Consider the following 9,326-nt stretch of genomic DNA (forward strand, 5'->3'; position numbering starts at 1 on the left):
GGTTGAGCGAGGGAGAGAGAGGGAGGGAGAGTTTGAGCGAGGGAGAGAGAGGGAGGGAGAGATTGAGCGAGGGAGAGAGAGGGAGGGAGAGGTTGAGCGAGGGAGAGAGAGGGAGGGAGAGGTTGAGCGAGGGAGACAGAGGGAGGGAGAGGTTGAGCGAGGGAGAGAGAGGGAGGGAGAGGTTGAGCGAGGGAGAGAGAGGGAGGGAGAGGTTGAGCGAGGGAGAGAGGGCTAGTGGAGAGGTTGAGTGAGGGAGAGAGAGGGAGGGAGAGGGAAAGGAGCGGCAAAAGGTTACTCTTCACTTCAAGTCAACCGTCATTGGTTCAGGACCACAGTGTACTTGGTTGACCACAATAAACTGTTGTGTTATGGGTTTACCTAGCCTCTGGGTATCTGATACTTCATCATAGCTCTTGTATACACAGTACCTTTAATAGGAATGGGACAGCTATAGGCATGGAACAGGTGTAAGCCTCCAAAGGATTCGCTGGTTCACTTGAGATATACATTTTAGCTTGGCTCTCTGTGATAATTTTCATCCTTTTTATGTGATTGCCTAATGTTGTAAATTCCAAATGTATTTGAGCAAAAAAAAATGTTTTTTAAATGTGCACCTCCTGCGCATAACATTGAGCTGAATTCAACTGAATTGATTTTAATAGAGCAATATAACGATAGTACATGCATGCAGAGGGATATCGACAAATCCACTGTCGTCTGTGTGCACGTGTTATAATCCCGTACAGTAGCTCTGTAGGATGTTCTGAAAGGATTCGTCATTATCGTCTCAGATAACTAATGTAAAATACATGTATTTTTAGGCACCTTTTCTCTGCGAGTACAGTAGAATTGAGGTCAAAAGAGACACACACACACACACACACACACACACACACACACACACACACACACACACACACACACACACGCGCGCGCACACACACACACACACACACACACACACACACACACACACACACACACACACACACACACACACACACAAACATACTCACACACACAGTAAGACACATAACCTTCATAACATATCAGATAGTAAATTCCCCAGGCCAAATGGTTGTGACATGTTGTTTGGAGGAAGTGTATTTAATTGAAGGGAGGGATGATGTTGGATGGTCCTTATGAAACTGGCCACTTTTCTACATTTCAACCCAGAAATAAAAACAACCACCAACATGACCTCCAGTGATGTATTCCATGGTCATGTCAAGTACCACATCTGAATAGCAGTTTATTCAAGAAGACAAATGTTGAAAATACATGACATTACAACAACAAATATCTTTCTCAATCTTTCTACCTCTCTTTCTCATCCTCTCTGTGTTGTGGTGATGTAGAATTTGCATAGATAATCCTTCTAGACTTCTCTCTATCCTGTATCAAAACATAGATAATCAATTGCAACACAATCTCACTCTCGATTCGTGCAAATATGTACAAAAAGTATTTCAGCAAATGTTGTGTTTTTGTGTGGCTTAATTGTGTAAAAAAACACACACATTTTTGTGTGTCTTAATTTGTAGGAAAATACACAAATGTTGTGCGACTTCATTCATAGGAAAATACATTTTTTGGGGCAAACTTTTGAAAGTTGTTAGAGCAATGCATGATGGGCAATGGTGTTCTACACTGCCTTTTTTTGTTTCCCACATTTATTTATATATAAAAAGAAACGTGTTAACAACACAGTATTGTGAATCAACCAGGTTGTAACCAAAATAATTATAATATAATAGTAGCCTTACGTTTTTTTTAATGTTTTATTGATGCCAATACTGTTTTTTATGCTTGTTTTCAATTAATACTTTGGGATACTGGTGCATTTGCAGTCAGAAAATTCCCTTTTTCCATGTACGCAACAGTAGGTCTACAAAATCTTCTTCATAATGGATTTCATAATTAGTGGAGCCTACAATACACTATTTCTTTCATAATACATTTTATACAAGGCCATGTCGAATTTTATGAGGGTTGCCAGATTGGAGAAAAAAATACAGATTTTTCTGGTTTTGTTTGTGGTATTGATGAAGGTATTTGATTGGGGAATGGGGATACATTTTTATGATACACACCATAATGAAAACACACACATATGTATATATACACACACACACACACACACACACATACACACACACACACACATACACACACACATATTTACAGACTGTTCGTACTCATTTTTATATGAATTATTTTTCCTTAAATATTTGTATCAAGTTGTCATATATTCATTGTCTTTAACTGGTTAAATGCTTATAGTTTACATGTTTCAGTAATGATTAACATTGTTAAGTAGTCGTAAATCTCTGCTTGATTTAGCTTTAAGTATACTTGCCATTATTATACATATTCTGTATTTCCACTGAAGAAATCAATAATTAATCAACACACTACTGTAAATAAATGGACACTACTTGAAATAACAGGAAAATTGCGTAAATAAATGTTGAGAAATGCTTTGAAGACATTCAGCTGTGGGTTTCACAACCCTAAAACAATGATACAAGTTATACCACCTTAAAAAGGGTTTATTTACAACCTCTGGGGTATAACATGTTGGGCAAATTTCTACTGTTCCGGCGACCGACAGAGATGGCCGCCTCGCTTCGCGTTCCTAAGAAACTATACAGTATTTTCTTTTTTTTAATGTATTATTTCTTACATTGTTGCCCCAGGAAATTGTAAGTTATATTAAATACTATTGGATATAAGAGCAATGTCAACTCACCAACATTACGACCAGGAATATGACTTTCCCGAAGCAGATCCTCTATTTGGTCCACCACCCAGGACAATGGATTGGATCCCAGCAGGCAACCCAAAACAACGGCGCCGCAGAAGGGGCAAACGGAGTGGTTTTCTGGTCAGGCTCCGTAGACAGGCACATCGCGCACCGCTCCCGAGCATACTACTCACCAATGTCCTGTCTCTTGACAGCAAGGAAGACGAAATCCGAGCAAGGGTTGCCTTCCAGAGAGACATCAGAGATTGTATTGTATCACTCGAGACACGCTATCTGAGTCGATACAGCCACCTGGTTTCTTCACGCACCGCGCCGACAGAAACAAAAATCTCTCTGGTAAGAAGAAGGGCGGGGGTGTATGCCTTATGATTAACGAGACGTGGCGTGATCATAACAACAAACAGGAACTCAAGTCCTTTTGTTCACCTGACCTAGAATTCCTTACAATCAAATGCCGACCGCATTATCTACCAAGAGAATTCTCATCGATTATAATCACAGTCGTGTATATCCCCCCCAAGCAGACACATCGACGGCCCTGAAAGAACTTCATTGGACTCTATGTAAACTGGAAACAACATGTCTTGAGGCTGCATTTATTGTAGCTGTGGATTTTAACAAGGCTAATCTGAAAACAAGGCTCCGGGCTGGCAATACCCTGGATCATTGTTATTCTAACTTCCGCGAAGCACACAAAGCCCTCCCCTGCCCTCCATTCGGAAAATCTGACCACGACTCAATTTTGTTGCTCCCAGCCTATAGACAGAAACTAAAACAGGAAATGCTCGTGCTCAGGTCTGTTCAACGCTGATCCGACCAATTGGATTCAACGCTTCAAGATTGCTTCTATCACGTGGACTGGGATATGTTCTGCATAGCGTCGGACAATAACATTGATGAATACGCTGACTCGGTGAGCGAGTTAATTAGCAAGTGCATCGGTGATGTTGTACCCACAGCGGCTATTAACACCTTCCCCAACCAGAAATCGTGGATTGATGGCAGCATTCGCGCAAAACTGAACGCGCGAACCACTGCTTTTAATCAGGGCAAGGCGACTGGAAACATGACCGAATACAAACAGTGTAGCTATTCCCTCCGCAAGGCAATCAAACAAGCTAAGCGTCAGTGTAGAGACAAAGTAGTGTCGCAATTCAACGGCTCAGACACGAGGTATGTGGCAGGGTCTACAGTCAATCACGGACTACAAAAAGAAAACCAGTCCTGTCGCGGACCACAATATCTTGCTCCCAGACAAACTTAACAACTTCTTTGCTCGCTTTGAGAACAATACAGTGCCACTGACACGGCCCGCTACCAAAACCTGCGGGCTCTCCTTCACTGCAGCCAACATGAGTAAAACATTTAAATGTGTTAACCCTCGCAAGGCTGCCAGCCCAGACGGCATTCCCAGCTGCGTCCTCAGAGCATTCGCAGACCAGCTGGCTGGTGTGTTTACGGTCATATTCAATCAATCCTTATCCCAGTCTGCTGTTCCCACATACTTCAAGAGGGCCACCATTGTTCCAGTTCCCAGGAAAGCTAAGGTAACTGAGCTAAATGACTATCGCCACGTAGCACTCACTTACGTCATCATGAAGTGCTATGAGAGACTAGTCAAGGACAATATCACCTCCACCCTACCTGACACCCTAAACCCACTCCAATTTGCTTACCGACCCAATAGGTCCACAGACGACGCAATCGCAGTCACACTGCACACTGCCCTAACCCATCTGGACAAGAGGAATACCTATGTAAGAATGCTCTTCATCGACTACAGCTCAGCATTTAACACCATAGTACCCTCCAAACTCATCACTAAGCTCGAGACCCTGGGTCTCGACCCCGCCCTGTCCGACTGGGTCCTGGACTTCCTGATGGGCCGCCGCCAAGTGGTGAGGGAAGGAAACACCATCTCCACCCCGCTGATCCTCAACACTGGGGCTCCACAAAGGTGCGTTCTCAGCCCTCTCCTGTACTCCCTGTTCACCCATGACTGCGTGGCCATGCAACTCAATCATCAAGTTTGCAGACGACACTACAGTGGTAGGCTTGATTACCAACAACAACGAGACGGCCTACAAGGAGGAGGTGAGGGCCCTCGGAGTGGGGTGTCAGGAAAATAACCTCTCACTCAATGTCAACAAAACAAAGGAGATGATCTTGGACTTCAGGAAACAGCAGAGGGAGCAGCCCCCTATCCACATTGACGGGACAGTAGTGGAGAAGGTGGAAAGTTTTAAGTTCCTCGGTGTACACATCACGGACAAACTGAAATGGTCCACCCACACAGACAGCGTGGTGAAGAAGCCGCAGCAGAGCCCCTTCAACCTCAGGAGACTGAAGAAATGTGGCTTGTCACCAAAAACACTCACAAACCTTTACAGATGCACAACCAAGAGCATCCTGTTGGGCTGTATCACCGCCTGGTACGGCAACTGCTCCGCCCACAACCGTAAGGCTCTCCAGAGGGTGGTGAGGTCTGCACAACGCATCACCGGGGGCAAACTACCTGCCCTCCAGGACACCTACGCCACCCGATGTCACAGGAAGGCAAAAAAGATAATCAAGGACAACAACCACCCTGAGACACTGCCTGTTCACCCCGCTGACATCCAGAAGGCGAAGTCAGTACAGGTGCATCAAAGCTGGGACCGAGAGACTGAAAAACAGCTTCTATCTCAAGGCCATCAGACTGTTAAACAGCCATCACTAACATTGAGTGGCTGCTGCCAACATACTGACTCATTTCTAGCCACTTTAATAATTACAAATTGGATGTAATAAATGTATCACTAGCCACTTTAAACAATGCCACTTTATATAATGTTTACATACCCTACATTACTCGTATGTATATACTGTACTCTATACCATCTGCTGCATCTTGCCTATGCCGTTCGGCCATCGCTCATCCATATATTTTTATGTACATATTCTTATTCCTTCCTTTACCCTTGTGTGTATAAGGTAGTTGTTGTGAAATTGTTAGATTACTTGTTAGATATTACTGCATGGTCGGAACTAGAAGCAAAAGCATTTTGCTACACTCCCATTAACATCTGCTAACCATGTGTATGTGACAAATAAAGTTTGATTTGATTTATACAGTAGGAAAGTCTGACAAACTGTACAAGTCAAAAGTTTAGACACACCTACTCAATCAAGGGTTATTCTTTATATGTTACTATTTTTTACATTGTAGAATAATAGTAAGGACATCAACACTATGAACTAACACACATGGAATCATGTAGTAACCAGAAAAGTGATAAACAAATATATTAGATTTTAGATTTTAGATTCTTCGTTGATGACAGCTTTGGCATTCTCTCAACCAGCTTCACAGGAGATGCATTTTGGAGTTCTCCCATATGCTCAGCACTTGTTGGCTGTTTTCCTTCACTCTGCGGTCCAACTCATCGCAAACCATTTCAATTGTGTTGAGGTCGGGTGATTGTGGAGGCCAGGTAATTTGATGCAGCACTCCATCACTCTCCTTCTTTATCAAATAGCCCTTACACACCATGGAGGTCATTGTCCTGTTGAAAAACAAATATTAGTCCCACTAAGCGAAAACGAGATGGGATGACGTATCGCTGCAGAATGCTGTTGTAGCCATGCTGGTTAAGTGTGCCTTGAATTCTAAATAAATCACTGACAGTGTCTCCAGCAAAACACCATCACACCTCCTCCTCCATAGTGCTTGATGGTTTTTGCGACTGCACTTTGTCACGACTCCTACCGAAGGTGGCTCCCCTTCCTGCTCGGGTGGTGCTCGGCGGTCGTCGTCACCGGCCTACTAGCTGCCACTGATTCCCTTTTTTCCCCTTTCTGTTTATTGGTTTCACCTGTTTTGTGTTGGGCTGATTAGTCGGGTTATTGTAGCCAGTAGGCCCGCCTGCTCTGTGTGTGGGATTGTTTGTGTGTTGCATCTGTGCACGCTTGTGTCTGACGTGTTTTCTGTCGTGGGTTTTCTCCGGACTGTTTCAGTCCCCAGTGTTTGGGGCATTTGTTTTGTATGCGCCCTGTATCTTAGTGGGGTGGCTTATGTTCACCGTTTGTGCCATTAAAGCACTACCCTGTACTCTCTGCTTCCTGCGCCTGACTTCACACCCACTACACCCAGAACCTTACACACTTGAAGAAACTTTCAAAGTTGTTGAAATTTTCTGTATTGACTAACCTTCATGTCTTGAAGTAATAATGGACTGTTTTTTTCTCTTTGCTTATCTGAGCTGTTCTTGCCATAATATGGACTTGGTCTTTTACCAAATAGGGCTATCTTCTGTATACCACCCCCAACCTTGGCACAACACAACTGATTGGCTCAAACACATTAAGAAGGAAAGAAATTCCAAAAATGTACTTTTAACAAGGCACACCTGTTAATTGAAATACATTCCAGGTGACTACCTCATGAAGCTGGTTGAGAGAATGCCAAGAGTGTGCAAAGCTGTCTTCAAGACAAAGGGTGTCTACTTTGAAGAATCTCACATACTTTTTTGGTTACTACGTGATTCCATATGTGTTATTTCATAGTGTTGATATCTTCATCATTATTCTACAATGTATAAAATAGTAAAAAATAAAGAACAACCCTGGAATGAGTAGGTGTGTCCAAACTTTTGACTGGTACTGTATAACCCTTAATTTGAGTCCAGTCTTTGCCAATGAGGAGCAAGAGAGGCTTAGCTTTGTCCTCTATGACTGGGAAAGGCCTCTATTCTAGGCTGTAGAGAATCCTACATCCATCTCATCAGATCAGAACAGGATGGATCAACAGTGATTCATTTAACTGGTTTGCATCCTAAAAAAGGATAGTTGTGTTTTGCTGTGTAACACACGTACATTATTTGTACGTGTGTTACACAGCAAAAGGCTTGATCACACCTGTAGTGACTACTTCTATCCGTCACGCCCATTGTTGCTTATCCATTGTTCACTAGATATATCAAAGCAATTACATCCAACACAGTGCTGAGAAACAGAATGCTTCCCACCACTAGATCACATAACTAAAGGTGAGCTGGACGTGATCCCAACGCTGCCACCAGTGTAGTGGAAGAAAGTGAAAGCTGCAACAGGGACTCTAACCAGGGTTCAGACATGGCAAAGTGAACTCTAACGGACGTTGCCATGAAAGCCTAGTATTCCTCTGGGCAGAGGCAGTAGGCCTACAACGCTGGCATTAAGCCTTCTTACAATAGCCTAAGTATTTAATGACCATAATAATCATCATGAAACGGCCATAAGTGTAAAAGCCATAAGTGTAAACCAACACAATTCCTTATTTTACATGAACCTGTTTAACTGTATTGTTATGGTTTAATTGATCATAGTCCAGACTCGTTATAGTTATAAATACCATGCAGTTACACCAGAGGAGTTTAAATCAAACAGATTTTTTTTGCTGGTCTTCTGTTTCCCCACATTTATTGATGAATTAATTTCCCATCATGAAAATGTATCCCCATTCCCTAATCAAATACCCTAATCGATGTGACAACAACAACAAAACACAGACAAATACAGCCTTTTATTCCAAACTGGCAAACATCATCAAATCTGACATAGCACCAGTATCGCAAAGTATTAAGCAAAAACAAGCATTGAAAAGAGCATTGGAATTAATTAAAAATAAAAATAAAATAAAAATGTAAGGCTACATAAGGATACAAATAAATGTGGGACACAAAATTCGTCCGTGTAGAACACCATTGCCCATCATGCATTGCTCCAAAAACTTTCAATAGATTGTTCCGAAGTTTGCCCCCCAAAAAATATATTTTCCAATGAATGAAGTCACATAAAAAAGTGTTCCTTTTCCTACTAATTCAGTCGCACAAAAAAGTGGTGTATTTTCACATGAATTAAGCCACACAAAAACGCACAAAATCTGCTGAAATGATTTTTGTAAATATTTGCACGAATTGAGTGTGAGATTGTGTTGTCAATTTCTAAACAGACTCAGATTTACACCAGTCATAGGGTCACATAGACCATCCCCTGTAATACCTAGAGTCCTTCCATGCTGTCAGTCAGGCCTTTACTAATCCATATGGACTGGGGGATAAGAAATCCACACAATGGACTCTCTGTTATCGGTATTTGGTAGATTTGTATTTTTTTTTTAAATAAAACAATTAGCTGCTGCCAAGGCTTCAGCTACTCTTCCCTGGGTCCACTCAGAGATCCTAAGTTGTGGGTTTCACCTCACTCAAAATGACTAATTATGTAGTTATTTATATTATATTATGATGACCCCATTAGTATCATAGATTCATAGCCTCAATATAATTATGGAAAACTGGAATAATCGATTTTTCTAATTCAGAATATCAACGGTTGGTCACTGGCTAGAGAATAATTATATTACTGATATTAAACTTGTTTTAATTAGTATCATAGATAATTGCACTTTGATCACCCTCCATAAAACTTTAATTATTATTATTGACTGTCATAATCAAAATAATTGTTGGTCATTTTTTTATTGACCATTAGGCTGTCATGTACGAATATAGTTTGATTATTTGTGTCTTATAAACCTAAC

This window comes from Salmo trutta, chromosome 6 (assembly GCF_901001165.1).
Source record: "Salmo trutta chromosome 6, fSalTru1.1, whole genome shotgun sequence".
Taxonomy (NCBI): domain Eukaryota; kingdom Metazoa; phylum Chordata; class Actinopteri; order Salmoniformes; family Salmonidae; genus Salmo; species Salmo trutta.